We start from the raw sequence: 18,735 nt of genomic DNA on the forward strand, positions 1-18,735 counted from the left end.
TCCCCCTCTCTGAGCTGTGTGAGTTTGAGCATGCAAGGAATGTACAGCAGACCAAATATCAATGGTCAACACATCACATGCACACACACACACACACACACACACACACGTTCAGATATTGGAAAAAGAACAGCAACAGCCCTTTGGCTTCCACCGATTTATTGGAATTCACTGTGAGTGCTGCTCCAGCCACTAAAGCTTATTTAAGACTAAGAACTGACAATTCTGAGGATCTGTTACAGACTGTAATTTGTTATTTCTGATTAATAAAATATAAACAGTCTTTTTATGTGTGAGTCCTCAGATATTCCTTCTGGAAGACTGAATTCTGTCTGAATAAATCAGTGTCATACTTCAGGCTTGTTTTCCTCATCCTTTGCATTTCTTCAAGGTGATTTATCATCAGACAGACTCGCTCCAGTGGATCTTTGGTGATCGCTGTGTCTGAATTTAAAACCTTTAAAATACCAAACACCAAAAAGACCAAACAACCTGTGTGGGAAAAGCTCTTCCTCTGGTTTATAAAAGCTGTGCTCATGATGCCGGCACCAGACGACTTCACGCCACAGCTGACGAAGTCCAAAAACCACATCCGAGACCATGACTACAAGGATTCTCCAGGAACAGAAGCTGAGTCACTGGGCTCTGAGGAGGACAGAGACGGTGCTTTTAGGAGGACATCCATGGGTGTTGGAGACACTGTGCAGCAGTGGCTCTTTTCCTCAGGAAGCAGCTCCAACATGGTCAGAAGGAACGAGCTGAAACTGGAGGGCTTCGTCCCGCGCCCACTCGTATTTATCCAGCAGGATTTCAAACAAGCTCCACGGCTTGAGTTTAGAGATGTGCCGCAGGTTTCCTACACAGGGTTAGATTTACAAAGACATGTCACTTTTGTACCTTTGCACAGACTCATTCATTGCACAAACTCTAAACACTCTCTCTTGCACTGACTCCTTGTGGAAATTTAAAGTATTTTTACTATTGTTGTTTTTAAGTTTGTGATACTGCTGAAACCTGTAAATTTCCCTGGTGGATGAATAAATAAAGTATCTATCTATCTATCTATCTATCTATCTATCTATCTATCTATCTATCTATCTATCTATCTATCTATCTATCTATCTATCTATCTATCTATCTATCTATCTATCTATCTATCTATCCATCTCTCCATCCATCCATCCATCTCTCCATCATCCCTCCCTCGCTCCCTCCCTCCCTCCATCCATCCATCCATTTTACTGCTAGGTTTCTGAGCTCAAAACTTAAACATACAATCATGGAAAAAAATTCTTAGACCACCCTTGTTTTCTTCCATTTCTTGATCATTTTAATGCATGGTCCAACTAAAGGCACATTTATTTGGACAAATATAATGATAACAACAAAAATAGCTCATAGTAGTTTAATTTCAGAGCTGATAACTATCCATTTTCCATGTTTTCTTGAAAATAACCAAAATCACTTCAGTTCTTCCATCATATCTATGGAATTGTACTCAGTAGTGTAATGGTCTCTGGAGAAGTGGTTCTATTCTCAATTTTTGCCCCCCCCCCCCTTTTTTTTTAAGTAGTCCAGAAAAACACCATTTTAGAAAACAGTGACATGTCAGATTATTCTATTTAGTTTACCCAAAAATCCATCAGCAGTATTTGCTCACTACTATAAAATTATCATGACTTGATGAGGAGCAGTTTGTAGGTTTTACTGGATACACAAACAGCTCAATGAATGGAAATGGATTCAACATGAAGCTAACATAGGATAACATTTGCCTTTCAAACCGTTAGCCTTTCATAACATTAACCTTCATAACGTTAACCTTCCATACCATTAGCCTACATATACATTCTTTAAATTTCTTAAACAAGCTTCACCTTGAAATGGCCAGATGCAGCCGGTCATATATACCCTGTATTTATTAAATATGTACCCAAAAAATAAATTAATAAAAATGAATTTAAAAAAAATTAAAATTAAAATATGTACACAGCAGTTAAAAAATACTACCATATACGCACTTCAGTCTTTGTATGTTCTTTGTAAGTACATATTAATACCGATACAGTACCTGTTAGTACAAAATAAATTCACTACAACTCAAGAGTATGTACTGCTGTAAAATACAGGGTTAACAGAGAAAGGATATTCACATAGCAACTTAATCCTACAGAGTTCCTATGGTGAAAACTGATCAGAGTCTGGAGAAGACTTAGAAGGATGAAGAGTTTCTTCAGTGAAGGAGAAAGATGTAGAGGAAATAATGTCCAAACATTGACAGTGACTTCATGATGATACATTATATTAACCAGGGACAATGTTTGTTATCAACTATAAGTAATCGAGGTTCAAGGTTCACTTTGCTGTCATTACATGTTGTGTATACACAAGACGTGAAATAATTATAATTATCATCGTGAAATGTACCTTATTTGTAGATATTTAATGGACTACTTTTAACCTACTGTTTATGTTATTCACACATACACTGTATATTTATTATAAAACTAAACCTCCTCTAAATAAACACTATATTCTGTCATTAACCCTGTCAGTGTCTCTGTCCAGTCTATGTTCATGATCATAAAGGCAACATTTTCCTCTTAAATCCATATATTTTACAGCAGTGTGGTTCAACACCTCCTCATTGAGCCCTTTTCTTACTAAAGTTATTTTCCTGAAGTCACTCTTAACTTCTATTCTTCGCTCCAGAGGATTCACAGACTGTTTGTGAACACGACCCCAGAGGTACATGATGAATAAAGTCAGTGTAGTTCCAGTTTATGAGTGCATTTTACCTTTACGGTTAAAGTACCGTTTGGATTCCTCCCAGAGAGGGCGAACTGGGATGGGATGGGCCCCAGGAGCTCAATGATGTGGGCGATGTGATCTGAAGAGACAAAGGCAGATCATGGACAAGAAGAAGAACAGGGTTTTCCCTTAGAGACAGCTCTGACCATGATGGAGCAAATGGATTTATCTAAAGGTTTTATCAGATTATCACAGACGCAGCAGAAGAATGTTCAGAGAATAAAAGATGAGCATGAAGACATCACTGTAGAAGAGTGGCACGACATATGTTCATAAAGCCAAGAATAAACAGTAAATACCAGGTTTAAAGGTGTGGGAGACTTTCAAGACCAATTTTTCATCAATCTGTCAAACCATATCTTTCATATCCTCATATCATGAATCTGTAAGTCTTCTGTGATTACTCACCTGAATCTCTTGCATTACGATGAACAATTCGAAGTGCCATCCACCATAAACAAACCATGTATTTACAAACAGAGACAGGAGGTAACCCGGGCATCTTCAGAATTTTGTCGCGATGTGCATTGTGGGAAACGAAGGTTCGTGCATGCGCCTGACAGCGACGGCTGCTACAGACACGACGCGGAAACAGCAGGAGCTCCGTTCCCTCTATGAATATTCCTCCAGCCGTTTCTCATTTCAGCCGTTTCCACGTCGTGTTTGTTTCATCCATATAATATCATATGGTTGCACTGCCACAGCCAGGCAGCTGCATGGTCCTCCCTTTCCCACAATGCATGTCGTGACAAAATTCCGAAGATGCCAGTGACCTCCCGGCTCTGTTGTAAACACATGGTTTGTTTATGGTGGATGGCACTAAGAAACTGTTCACCGTAATGGAAGAGATTCAGGTGAGTAATGACAGAAAGACTGACAGATTCGTGATACTGAGGATATGACTGAGGTTAGACAGATTTGATGAAAAATTGGTCACAAAAGTCTCCCACACTTTTAAACTCCTCCAAGTACAAATGGATGAGAACATATTCCACTTTATCACATTGACCCTGATTCAGCAGATACCTGTATCAGACACTTGCTTAATTCAGATCTTTTTTGCTTAATTTAAGAGTTTTTGCTTAATTTAAGAGTTTTTTGCATAATTCAAGATTTTTTGCTTAATTCGAGATTTTTTTTCTTAATTCAAGTTTTTTTTTGCTTAATTCAAGATTTTTTTTGCCTAATTCAAGATGTTTTTAGCTTAATTCAATATTGTTTTGCTTAATTCAAGATTTTTTTTTCTTAGTTCAAGATTTTCTTCACTTAATTCAAGATTTTTTTCTTAATTCAAAATTGTTTTGCTTAATTCAAGATTTTTTGCGTAATTCAAGATTTTTTTTGTTTTTTGCTTAATTCAAGCAAAAAAAATCTGCCAATGGAACAAGTGAAAATTATCTTGGTCAGATTTCTTGAAATCTGATTTTCCAGATCTATTGTTTATAAATCAGTTCTTATATCTCACTGAAAAGTTCCTCTTAGGTGATTCTGTCTTATTCTAAGTGTGATGAGATATTTGGACTAGCAATGAGAAAAACACACTTAGTCAGATTTAGATTTTTGCAGTGTAATAAAAACACTTGTCAAAAAAAAAACTAAAAGACAAACAAAAAGGACCAAAGCCAACCTTCCTCTCTGGGAAAATGACCTTCCTGCTTGTGGGTCGAACAGATAGTCCTCCTGTGGCGAGTTCAAAGGCCTTCGACACAAACAAACAGATGGATATGACTGAGACTGGACTGGAAAACATCTGAGTGACCGGTATAAAGAACAACCTTAAAACTAGGCTGACATCTACCATGCAGGCCGTGCTCCATATGTCAGCTGGTGTGTCGTAGTCGGCGCCGATCAGGACTTCCACGGAGCGGTACTGACATGTCTGGATGTCCTCAGTGAAGTGTTTGTGCTGCAGGTTCAAACAGATTCAATGTGACGCTGACATCAGGACGACAAGAAACTAAGATGTTTACTGACAGAAGAGGGGTTCAGGCTTCACCTGCCATCAGCAGCAAAACATACATTTAACTGGATATTACTTCTTACATTTTACTATCAATGTTTATTCTGTGCATTGGGTAATATATATTTTTTTTTACTTAGTTTTTATTAGATTTTCTTTTTATCAAACATGTACGACAGCCACATAAGAAAAAAAAAAAAAGCTTGTCACTACGAGAATAAAGTTGTAATATTTTGAGAATAAAGTCATTATATAATGAGAATAAAGTCGCAGTTTAAAAAAAAATCATATTTAATGAGAATAAAGTTGTACTTTTATGAGACTGAAGTCGTAATATTTTGAAAATTCAACAGTTTCTGGTTTTACAGTGAATGCAACAAGCGAACAGCAACTTTCACTTCTGTTGGACTCAAAAACTCTCAGTAGAATCCTCTCAGTTTTATGATAAACAACAAACCCTATAGTTCTGGTGGAACCACCGATAGTCCTGCAGTTGAACACTTTGGCAGTTCCTCCTCCACAAAAGAGATAATTTGCTCCAAATCAGTTCAGCTCTTACAACAAACCCAAACTTGTTTAAACTGTCTTCAAAGTCCTTTGACTGATGCTAATGTGTTGATGGTGGGCGGGGGTAGTAGGCTCAGCATTTGGCCTTTGTGTGTGAACCCCAAATGAAAATAGAACCTCAGAAAATGTTCCAGGTTGTACGTTAGTCGGTGAGTGGCTCCGACTTTATTATTTTTTTAATTTATTATTTTTTCTTTGTTACTTTATTATATTATGACTTAATTCTTGAAATATTATGACTTCATTCTCGTAGTGACAAGCGTTTTTATTTTCTTATGTGGCCCTAATGCACCCTCCTAAACATAAATAACTAGAAAAGCACTCGGAGAGCGCAGACTTCCGCCAAGGCAGACCAGTGCCCCCCCCCCCCCCCCCCCCCCCCGATCACCACCAAAATTTTATCATTTGTTCCTTGTGCCAGTAAAAACATTTCCTGAAATTTTCATCCAAATCCATCCATAACTTTTTGAGTTATCTTGCACACGGACAGACAGACAGACACACCGGCAAAAAACATACCTCTTTGGCAGAGGTAATTAAAGCATGAAATAAAAAGATCCAACAGTGACATTTAAAGTGTGCATCATATCAGACTGGATCTGCACTAGAACTGTCCATCTGAGCAGAGCTACATCCACATGAGCCCACACAGTCTGGTCTGGCAGCTGTGTGACTGTGTGAACCTGTCACCATGATAAGAACGACTGGGAACATTAGTTTTATGGACTAGACACAGACATATAGGCTCCTAAAGTAGCAACGAAAATATTAAGACATGCATATTTTTGACACGTTAAGCCTATCCTTTCAAATTCAAACCCCTACTGTTAACGGAACAGATCTAGTGCAAGTGATAAATATTTGGTTGCTTTCATTTTTTTTTTTTTTTTCCAAGTAAAATGAACATGAACCAAATGAATATGATCTACAGTTCATTTAATTCACAACTTCTATATCAGGGGTGACAACATGCAGTCCGCAGGCTAAAACTGACCCGTCTAATGGTCCGGTCCAGTCCGGGATGAATTTACAAAGTACAAAAATTACACTGAAAATATCAACAGCCAAGGGTGTTCAGGAGTCACATAGGACACAATGTGATAAGTAAAATAATCACATAATACTCTGTAAATAATGACAACGACTGGCTTTAAGTCTAAGAACAGGAGTGAGTATCTAAGAGTATCTCAGACCGGGAGGTCGCTCGAGCATCTTTGGAATTTTTGTCACGACATGCATTGTGGGAAATGGAGGCTCGCGCCTCGCGCTGCCGCTACCGCGGCAGGCAGCTGGGAGGTTTGCACAGCGCGAGCCTCCGTTTCCCACAATGCACGTCGCAACAAAAAATTCCGAAGACGCCCGAGTGACCTCCCGCTCTGAATGTAAACACATCGGTTTTGTTTATGTGGATGGCACTTCGAAATTGTTCACCGTAATGCAAGAGATTCAGGTGAGTAATCACAGAAAGACTGACAGATTCGTGATACTGAGGATATGACTGAGGTTTTACAGATTTGATGAAAAAATTGGTCACCGAAAGTCTCCAGCACCTTTAACAATTAATCTGATTAAAATATGGAACATTTAGTAGATAATTAAAAAAAAAAAAGATTGTAGACCAGTGTAATCACTCACCACCCAGCAGGCATTGCCCAGATCAGCGATCTTGATAAGGATGTTCTCAGCATTCTGAGGCTTCAGTAAATCCAAAACTGCACCAGAGTCAGTGACACCTACCAAGCATTAAAAAAAAGAGTAAGAGTAAGAGAAGAGTAAAAAAAAAAAAAAAAAAAAAAAAGGTAAGATCAGGCAAAGATGAGCCTTCAATGGGGATACTGCACTGGAAAAAAATCTAAATCTGACCAAGTGGATTTTCTCATTTCTAGTCCAATATCTAATCACACTTAAAACTAGAAGCACTCGGAGAGCGCAGACCTCCGCCAAGGCTGATCAGTGGCCCCCCACGCCAAGGAGGTTATGTTTTTGCCAGGTTTGTCTGTCTGTCTGTCTGTTTGTCTGTTCGTTAGTGTGCAACATAACTCAAAAAGTTATGGACAGATTTTGATGAAATTTTCTGGTCTGCGCCCCCCCGTGGGCCCCCCCCACCCCTGATCACCACCAAAATTTAATCATTTCTTCCTTATCCCATTTCCAACAAACCCTGAAAATTTCATCCAAATCTGCCCATAACTTTTTGAGTTATGTTGCACACTAACGGACAGACAAACAGACAAACAAACAAATCTGGCAAAAACATAACCTCCTTGGCGGAGGTAATAAGACAGAATCACCTAAAGAGGAACTTGTCAGTGAGATATAAGAACTGATTTTTAGACAATATATCTGGAAAATCTGATTTCAAGAAATCTTACCAAGATAATTTTCACGTTTTCCACTGACAGATTTTTTTTTGCTTAATTACCTCCGCCAAGGAGGTTATGTTTTTGCCAGGGTTTGTTTGTTTATTTGTCTGTCCGTTAGTGTGCAACATAACTCAAAAAGTTATGGACAGATTTGGATGAAATTTTCAGGGTTTGTTGGAAATGGGATAAGGAAGAAATGATTAAATTTTGGTGGTGATCGGGGGTGGGGGGGCCCACGGGGGGCCCACTGATCAGCCTTGGCGGAGGTCTGCGCTCTCCGAGTACTTCTAGTTCAAGATTTTTTTTGCTGAATTCAAGTTTTTTTTTTTTTTTTTTGCTTGATTCAAGATTTTTTTTGCTTAATTCAAGATTTTTTTTGCATGATTCAAGATTTATTTGTGCTTAATTCAAGATTTTTGTGTGCTTAATTCAGATTTTTTTGCTTAATTCAAGATTTTTGTGCTTAATTAAAAAGTTTTTGCTTAATTCAAGATTTTGTGCTTAATTCAAGATTTCTTTGTGCTTAATTCAGATTTTTTGTTTAATTCAAGATTTTTTGTTTTGCTTAATTCAAGATTTTTTTGCTTGATTAAAGATTGTTTTGCTAATTCAAAAATTTTTTTGCTTGATTTAAGATTTATTGTGCTTAATTTAAGATTTTTTGTGCTTAATTCAGATTTTTTTGCTTAATTTAACATTTTTTGTGCTTAATTCAAGATTTTTTTTTTTTTTTGCTTAATTCAAGATTTTTGTGCTTATTTCCATAATTTTTTTTGCTAAATTCAAGCAAAAAAATCTGCCAATGGAACAAGCGAAAATTATCTTGGTAAGATTTGTTGAAATCAGATTTTCCAGATCTATTGTCTATAAATAAGTTCTTATATCTCACTGGAAAGTTTCTCTTTAGGTGATTCTGTCTTATTTTAAGTGTGATGAGATATTTGGACTAGAAATGAGACAAATACACTTGGTCAGATTTGGATTTTTACAGTGCATTGGAAAATATCAGATATGTATCAGATTTTTGCAGTGTAACAGTAAATAACCACAGAAAACATACTGTGTGAAGGCGTGTCTTTGTCTTTGTGTGCGTTCTGTTGTAGTAATGTTGATCTAGAAGCAGACACTGGAGCCTCTGTCTGCAGGTCCGTCCAGGAGCAGATGGAGGCTCTGTGGCTGAACGGGGCCGAGTCCAGCCCGTCCTCCAGAAGCAGGGTCTTCCTCCTCAGGGTGAGGTTCGGACCTGTGAGTTTGGACTGACAGCTGGAGCTCGGGGTGGGGGGGGCGGTGACGTTAGTTGGTGCACCCCCCTGCGCTCGTCGTCTCCTCTCCTTCCTTGTCAGCCGGTCGATAATCGGGTTCCTGGAGACTTTGCTGGACTGAAGGAAAAAGTGAGTAATGTGAAAAACATCAAATCCAACACAGAGGTCCAAAGTCGTTTTTCACAGCAACTTCATGCATGTTTTCAGTGTGCAGTAAATTCAAGCAGCTCTGTGCAAAATACTTGGTTTAGGTGCAAAGATTATGAAAATAATTAACCGCTACAAAAACTCATTCATTCCAACACCCAACAGACTGCTAAACAATCAGTAACATCTGTCAGAGTAATAAGATACATGGTGCAATAATATCAGACCTGTATGTGCAATACACATCTGTGCAATAACGTATTTATGAATATATATATATATATATTATGCGCAAATCTATTTATCTGGTACTTATTGTGTTGGCTCTTCTTATTCTGTCCACCTGTAAAGTGCAGCTGAACGGAGTCCAAGAAAAAATTTCCCCACGGGGACAATAAAGTATATCTTATCTTGCTTTAAATAAAGATCCACTGAATACAAGAGTATGACCGACGTCAGGGTTTTGCACAGGTTTAAGAAGCTGTTTTTGTTATTATTTAGCTTAAAATTACAGAAGGGTCAAAACACAGTAATGCCCCGTCACAGAGCCAACTTCTTTTTTTTTTGTTTCATATTTTGATTGAAGTGTATAAAAGAGAATTAAAGATAAATATAAAAAAACAGTGCACACTGATGTCAACATTAACCATGTTTTTAAACACCATCACGTTTAGATTTGCATATTTTTTTTATAGTAACAAATAACAATAAAACCCAACAAACAATACAATAAAAAGAATACTAAGACATAGTCTGTATAAAATAATTAAACTGGTCACATAGCCATAAGAAAAAACATATATATATATATATATATATATATATATATATATATATATATATATACATATATATATATATATATATATATATGTATATATATATATATATAAAGGGGGGGGTATTACATTGTCTCAAAAAAAAATCCAGAAACGGTTGCCATTTATTGTAGAATTTGTTCAAGTTTCCCCGTTTTGAATATCTAATTTTCTCTAAAGGACATAACCTCTCTAATCCATCGTGTGCTGGAAGGGGCTGTTGTAGATTTAATTGATTTCCATTCCAAAATTTATTTCAATATAAAGTAGCTCTTTATTTGGATAATCCCTTTTGGTTCAACTAAAGCAAAAATGAATTTCAAAGTAAAAATGTGGATCATTTACCAACACTAATCTGTCCAATTGTCTCTATGTCCCATCAGAGAGATTTTTAATACTGTGTTTTGACCCAGAAATATTTATATTACAGTCACAGTGTCGGTCTGTACAATTACAAACACAAAAGCCTGGATTATTGACACCAAAACTGTTTATGGAAATGTACATCTTTCATTTTCATTACACACAACTCTTCAAAACTTTGTTAAAAATGTTATAGAGGTAGTCTCTTGCAAAATAGTGTTGGAAAAATTGTTTTGATGGAGCGTTTGTACATATGATGTGAGTCCTGCAGAAGAAAAGAAAACCCTTCACACAAAGATGTGTGTTGAAGGTTTTCATGCAGTGAAATGAGCTTTGAAAAAGAACCGGACGGAGTGAAAGGGAGGAAAATGTTGTCTGACAGTCACCCAATGGCAGAATTATTACAGTCACACTCAGACAGATGTGTTAAAAACTGTATTTTTTATGTTAGTGCACTGGTTCTCAGTCTTTTTCTGTCATTCCCCCCTTTGGAGAGTGTAAATCTCCAGGCAACATTATTACAGTGGTGCAATTATAACTTTTATTGAAAAAAAACATCAATATTGTATCAATAGTTTTTGCTTTTCCTTGAATAATTTGTTGTTCGAATTAAAAATAATGTAGATTTTTGCTTGAATAATACAAATAAACTCAACCAGACTGCTCCGAGACAATATTTATCCAAATAAAAATAGAAAATTCACAATTATCTACAACTATAAAACTGTAAACTGTAAAAAGAAGAGGGATATACACTACAAACAAAAATTAAGGATATTTCTTTTTTTTCTGGTCATTTTTTAAAATAATTTTTGCCATTTGTAAAAAACAAAAACAAAAAAAACTATGTCTGCTCATTAAAAAATATGTTTCAATTCAATTCACACACAAAAAAGTAAAAAGCTCTGTGCAAGAATCCCAACTGAAAAAAAATTGTCCAAAAATTAAAAATACCCTTAACTTTTTGTTTGTAGTGTATATATTATAAATAATATTTAGGGAGAGGGGGTGGGATTAAATAAATTACACTTGTTCTCAGCCCTTTTCAGGTAAATGTAAATGGAACTATTGTACTGTTCTTCTAAGATTGTTATGATTGTTGATATTTATTTATTTATTATGCATGTTTTGCTTGTTCATATATGTGTTAAATTTCATTGCATGTTCAGAATAAATCACTAAATCAAATCAAAATCAACTAGGACAACAGAGTTCCTTTTTTTAGACCAACAAACACATGATGATACCACAGATGTGGTTCTATTCTGTTTCAACAGTAAGCTCTGGAGTTGATACTCTGTTTCTTGAGAGGGTTTAAAAGAAGACGCTGTCCAACAGCAGCTGTTGGAAGGACGTCAAAAGCTGCAGTTGTGTCAGAAACATGCAGCCTCCCTCCCCCACTGCTCTGTTTCTGCAATGTTCCAGATAAGTGAGTGAAGACAAAACCACAGGAGGAACATGGAACATTAGAGGATTCAACAGAAGCATGAAGCACACACAGAAAACACCACCTTGTGAAACATAATCAGGGGCTATTTCGGTGTTTTGTTCTTTTATCTCTGGCCTGGGCTGTGATACGGAACAGTCCAATATTGTGTAGGGATTTCCACGGCCTCCTTAGGATCAAAGTAGTACACCAACAAAAGAACGACAGAATGTGTAAATACAGGAGAAGGCTGTATTTTCAGACTCCAATTAAACGACAGAGAAAAAATCCAGCTGCTTCACTTGTGTATTTGTACAGAACTGTGCTTCTTATTCCACACATTCATAGATTGAACTGTCACAAATATTACATAATCACAGTTAGTTGCAGTCGCACTAATACTAACACTATTTTCTTTTCCACTCTTATCTTTAGTTTGTCACTCTTTGCATGTTGAGACGTCCTTGTAAATTAAACCGTTACATCTGAAGATGTTAATCATAATAAATGAACAGACATGGGAATAAATCCTGAGACAGAGGACTGTGATCTGAACCTTATTGACAGATGTATTTCTTTTAACCCTTTAATGCCAAAACGTATCATGTTTGATCCATGAGTTTTGAAGCCCTCTAAATGATCAGTGTGATATTTTTTGTCCTGAAAAACCTGATGTATACAATTAGATACATGCAATGCACATATAATCCACCAGGGGGAGGAGTTCATTCACCAGAGGCCTTTCCAGTGACACTACAAGACTGTCATAAATGAGGATGGAGGAAGAACTGTGACCATTTAGAAAAGAAATTAACAATTTATTAGACATGTTTGTGTTATATTATGTTTTAGTTTGTTCAAAAATAATCATATTTGACCACTGAGACCTGATGGACCAAATATGATACAAAATTAAAACTCATACAAGGAAACTGATATTTGAAAAAAAAAAAAATTTTTTTGGTTGCTCAGAAAGACCAATAAAGGCTCCAGTTTCAAAGAACTGGAATTTACTGTCAATGACTTAATGGTTCAGGTTTTACAGGGCTAAGATATGACCAGAGCCATAGAGAGAGTTGCAACATGCTTTGATATCTCTGCTACAGTGATCAGGTGGTTCATGTAAGCCTCAATAGTTCCAAACAAACGGCGCGCTGTCATGTTCTTCTATGGGACAGACAGCAGCGAGTGGGTTATTATTACTGTCAACAGGTGAACATTTAGTGGTAGGTTTAACAAACGAGGACAGATAAAACTACTGACAGGCATCACATGAAACCATTAGGAAACGATAATAAATGACAAATAGAATCAAATAAGTGTCAAAGTGGACCCATATTGTACCACAGTAAATGACACTAATGATCACATGACCTCAGCTGACAAACTGAACCCAACACCACCAGCTTCAACAGAACAACTCAAATTAAACCCACAGAACCACATCTGGACTAACGGTACCTTACCTTAAAACTTCCATCATTCTAGTTGTAGTGGTTCAATGTGAACAGCTGGACCAGTCCAACTATCGAACTATAGGACTACAGCTAAAAATCCAACAGAACAGTTGGATCAGATAGAAATGGATCCAAACGCTAACACAGACCAAAGAAAACGGAATTTACAACAGAAATGTCACTAATACAGGAAATACACTGGATCAGTGGAAAGACGACCATATCTGATTAACTTAGAGCTGGAGTTGGTAGATCAGCACAAATACAAATGAATGTGTTCAGACGGCGCCATACTCAATGTTTGGAACTGTTGGCCTTGCCTCCAGAATAAGCTGTGTTGGAATATGTGTTTCTCAATCAATCCACCAGAGGGCGCCACTCTTAATTACCATACTGGACAAATACCACGAAGAACAGTAAAGTTTGTGATGAAGAAGAAGAAAGTCAATAATAACAAACATGGCAATGACAGAGGAGGGTTTACTAATGTTGATATTCTCTATGTTGTTGTAAAGTACTATATAAATAAACTTTGATTGATTGATTGACATTCAGAAGGGTAGTTGTCATAAATACAGGGTTATTCAAAAAGAATGAACTCATTTCATGACACATTGCTTCGGTTCTCAAGCATCGTCATGGAATGAGTCAGTGACGATTTGAAAGAGGAGTTCTCTACGTTTGAGCTTTTTTAAATAAAGAAGTGTCCCAGTGATGGATTGGTCTGAAGGGGGCCCTAGACCTTGCTCTTTGTGCTTGGCCTGCAAGATCCTCAGACTCCAACGTGTGTGATTTTTTCTTGTGGGGATATGTAAACCATGGTGTTTATGTCCCACTGCTACCCACTAACCTCGATGACCTTAAACATCGAATAACAACAGCATCAACTCAGTGGATGGTGATATGGTGATATGGTGATATGCGTCTGGGAGGAATTCTCTTATCTCAGTGATGTTGTCCATGCTGCAAGTGGTGGACACACTGAACACTTGGAAGACAGGAAATAAAAGTTGATTGTGAGTAGAATACTTGTGACTTGGCTGGAGTTTTCTATTGCTTTTCCTTATTAAAATATTGCATAATGATATTGGTTCATTCTTTTTGAATAACCCTGTATGTCGGTAGTTTTTCACTAACTCACAGTTGCTCTTTGAAAAGTTCCACTATTTCTGAAAATTCTTCTCTTCAAATCTCAACACTGCCCCATCAACATTGCCCACCACAATAATACTAGCAAATTAGGCTACTGGTATATTATTATTATTATTATTATATATTTTTGTATTATTACAACAATTATTATTTTCCCCCTCACCCCCCCCCCCCCCCCCCTTTCTCACTTTCATTCACACACCCCTCTTCCCTATCGCCCCTAATCAAGCTATATTGTTTAGTTGCTATTACATTTATGATCTTTTTCATTGTAATATGATGTTGGCGTTGTTTGTCATACTGTGTCGTTTTTGGTTTGTTTATTTGTTTGATTTTCCCTTTGGTTGTTGTTGTTTTTCTGTCCACATTGTCTTGTTAACTATCACTAATAAAAACATAAATAAAAAAAAAAACACTGCCCCTGTGATTCCCAGTGGTACTGCTTTGTATTCTCCGTCTGGGTTTGCATCCATAAGATCCTGGAAAAACGGACAGAATGTAGGCACAGGACAGACAGAACGCTGCATCCGTATCCGTCTGTGTCTTTAACGTAGAGCAGAACTGAGCCTTATAGGTGAGATCATGCCATTGTTTGAGTGTGCACAAGGACAGAGCAGATCCAACACACGCAATAACAGACATTGATGAGTGAACCAACAGTGTGTATGTGTTAGCTTTGGGAGGATCCATGCATTTATCACATCACCCTGGTCCAGCACAGACAGAAATATGCAGCAACAAGTCTTTTTTTTGTCTCAAATGAAATAAAAACCCAATTATTTTTTTGTTGAATAATAAATATAATTATAGACTTGCAGTGTCATAAATTTAACAGAAGAGACAATCTAATTAACTGTCATATCACGATAACCCCGTTTGTAGGTGGAAATTTCAATATTTTATCAAGATGAGTCACCGCCACCATAATTATATAAATGTTTGATAGTTTCCACAATATTTTGACATATAAACATACTGTTATGAATCAGTTTATGGCAGAAAATTGAGCGCAGTGTGCTTCAAGGGGAGTTACTAACATTAAAATATCATAAGATGGTTCGTAGTCAGTTTAGGATTTAGTCAAAGTCACGAATCAGAGAGTGTAAAAGCAGAACACACATCCATCTTACCCACTCCCCCAGAGTGTGGAAAACCCCAGTGAACTTCCCCAACAAGCTGGATAAACTCTAAGAAGTCATAAGAAAAAGGGTTAAATTATAATGCGATTGTAAAGGAAATGAATAATGAACTAAAATGAACTGAATAAAAAGCAAAAAGTACAGATTTATGTAACAAACCTGTTTTTCTCTGGAGCGTCTGTTGACTGGCATAAAGTGAAAAAGTCAAAGAAAAAAAGGGTTGAGTAACTTTTCAACAATTTTTTTTTTTTTTTATGAACTTAATTTGTCAGTTTGTGTTTAAGAAAAAAAATTAAAGGGGTTATATGTAGTATTGATATTCCAAAGTTAGGCTATGTTCAAACTGCAGGTAAATGTGGAACAAATCTCCTTTTTGTACCCATATGTGTCCTGTATCTGATCTGTTAAAGACAGTGTTTTTCAACCGTGGGGTCGCCTGGAATTTATAGTAATTGATTAAAAAAAAAAAAAATTACTAATAAAAATGGGGGTATGTGGTGTTGTTTTTTTTTTGTTTTTCTTTCTTTTTTCTTCTTTCCTTCCTCTTTTCTCACTCTATCAATGCTGTTTTCTTGTCTTTTATTCTGAACGTGTGTTTGTTGTGTTGATATTAAAATGAAGCATAATGTACCAATAAGGGGATTTCAAATCTGTACTATGATAAAGCTTCGCAATAAAAATATCTGAAAGAAAAAAATCTGTGTTGAGTTGACAGATCCAGTCCCAATCCATAGCAGACAAACTGTGAGTGTGAAACTGAAGCACTGTGGTTCTGTTTATCTGTCAAATGTTCATTGTGGTCAGTTTCAGATGCTGCAGCTCTTTCATAATTCATAGTTTGAGTTCTTGTTTGTTCAGTATTATTGTCAGCCTTGTAAATCCAAGCTGGACTGACTGTACATATCCTGACCAAGGAAAATCCAATTCTCCCTTTGTGCAGTAATCTACACTGGCTTTACTGTCTCCGTCCAGAATAATATACATTATATAGACTAAATGTCCTCTAAAACTAAACATAGGATAGAAAAACTATTACAGGATCAAAACAAATTAACTTTTGCAAAATAAAAAAAAGTTTCTGTTTTAAATGTCTGGGGTCGCCAGAAATTTGTGATGTTAAAATGGGGTCAGGAGTAAAAAAAGGTTTAAATCACTGGGTTAAAGACAGTTGAACAGCACTAATCTGACCCAGACCACTTTCATATGTGGTCCTAAATCTGACCCAGACCACTTTCATATGTGGTCCTAAATCTGTCCCAGACCACTTCATATTGGTCCTAAATCTGATACATATCTGATATTTTACAATGTCACTTCAGTCTGAATGTCCAGGTCGCATTTATCCGACCTTTATGTCATTGAAATGCGACAAACGTCATAATTCTGCATCCCAGGAGGAGGAGTGGAGGAAAAACATATTTCCTTATATATTTCCATACACGTAACATGGTCAAAAGGACATGAAAAATTACACACAACTATTTTTTTGAATATCTCTTTATTCTCTCACAGGTGCATTCTGGGAATTGAACTAATTATTCAAAGCAGAGTGTTTTGACAAAAATGGCCGCTGTTGCAAAAATCACTCGCGATCTATATGTGTTTAAATGTTCAGGTTCTGTATGTACACTAGTGGACACGATGGGTTCCACACCAAACCTGGAATGAGACTGAGATTGATGAAAAACCCACATGTGTGAATTAGAAAAACCACTAGGATCAACACATGTAACAGTGTCTTTATTTAGAGTCTATAGAAGACCATTTACACATGTTTCACATCTACTGCACTGACACCTAGGGAGATTTAACGTCCATATTTGGGTCCTATTTTTGGACCCGATATTTGATTATAAATTCATTATTATGGGATGGCTCAGAGCAAGAGGATAATTTTGTTGCATTTATGTGAGGTCATCAATAGGTCCATCCTGGGGGAAATATGTCTCACACTGTTAAGAGTCATTTAGGTCCTTTTTAGGGTCTGATGTCCTATTGGTATCAGTTGAAAACAGTTGAAAATATTGATATAATTACTATTGGTAATAGATAGGAGGTCACATACGGGCTTTCATTGGTGTCATGACCTTTGACCTTGAAAGGTCAAACCAATGTCAATCAATGTCTTTAAATCTGCTGTTGGTCTACAGGAGCCTTGGTTGTCTTTTGTAATATTTGTAAGTAGAAATAACACATGTAAAAAGGGTGCAATTTGTCAAAAAAAACAGAGGGGGGGATTTTTTTTTTTGTTGTTGTTGGAGCGGGTGTGGGGGGAGTTATATACGTGGGGGTGCAGTCCATAACTAATGTAACTAAGGCTGGCATGAAACAAAAGTGAAACCTTACATACTTTTAATGTCCAACTTCTGGTTCTGTCCTCTATTATTCAGTGGCTCTTACAGGAAATAATTCACAACTTCTAATTTGTATCCACTGGAACCCCCTCCACTGCTCTGTGGGTTCCATGAATTCATCACGTTTACCACGCCCCCCCCCCCTTGTGCATGGGGACATTCGCAAATTCTGAGGCTGCAATAGGTGGGTTCAGGTAAACATTATTGTCAGTAATGAAGGATATAGGTGGAAGAAAACTGACACAACCTGATGGTATTTACATTGGCTGGTTGTCCCCCCCCCCCCCCAGGTTGAAATTCATTGAGCAGGAGGGATGTAAAACCAGACGGGGGGGGGGGGGGTTCTATCCCTCCCACCCATCCCCAAGAAATCGCATCCTGCATATAACCCCTTTAAAGTCAAACAGGATCAAAGCCGTTTCTTACCTGAGGAGCTGCTATAAAGAGGCGACACAGGAAGCTGCCACAGTTTAGTGTTGGCTGCCAGTTTCTGAATGTACGCGTCATCCACGCTCAGGAGAATGTTTTCTGGCTTGATGTCTGTGTGGATAATCTTACATTTGGTATGCAAGTAATCTAAACCCTGCAGGACCTGGGACAAGGAAGGAAAACACCATCACTGTCATAGTTCATCCAAAAGTAGTCAGTGGGTGAGGATTAAGAAGAGGTCTGAAGGGCTGAAACACCTGACCTGAGTGAGGATGGTCTTAACACAGGGCAGAGGGAGGCCCGTGTAGTTGGATTTGATGATCCACCGCAACAGCTGGTGTCCCAGGACCTCCAGGACCATGCACACATCTGGTCAACAATTAAGGACACCATTCAGACCGTAAAGGATTAACTCATACGTGGTCTTCCACCGCTGCAGAGCTTAAGGAGAATAAAACTGACGATTATGTAACAGGGATGTCCAACT

General features: G+C 37.3%; 1 pseudogene; it reads right to left on the bottom strand.

The window, feature by feature from the left end:
* Nucleotides 1-145: 145 nt before the first annotated feature.
* The window catches only part of LOC115419176 (SRSF protein kinase 2-like), a 33,682-nt pseudogene continuing 15,092 nt past the window's right edge, over nt 146-18,735 (bottom strand).

The sequence above is a fragment of the Sphaeramia orbicularis genome, chromosome 5 (assembly GCF_902148855.1).
Source record: "Sphaeramia orbicularis chromosome 5, fSphaOr1.1, whole genome shotgun sequence".
In the NCBI taxonomy this organism is placed as follows: domain Eukaryota; kingdom Metazoa; phylum Chordata; class Actinopteri; order Kurtiformes; family Apogonidae; genus Sphaeramia; species Sphaeramia orbicularis.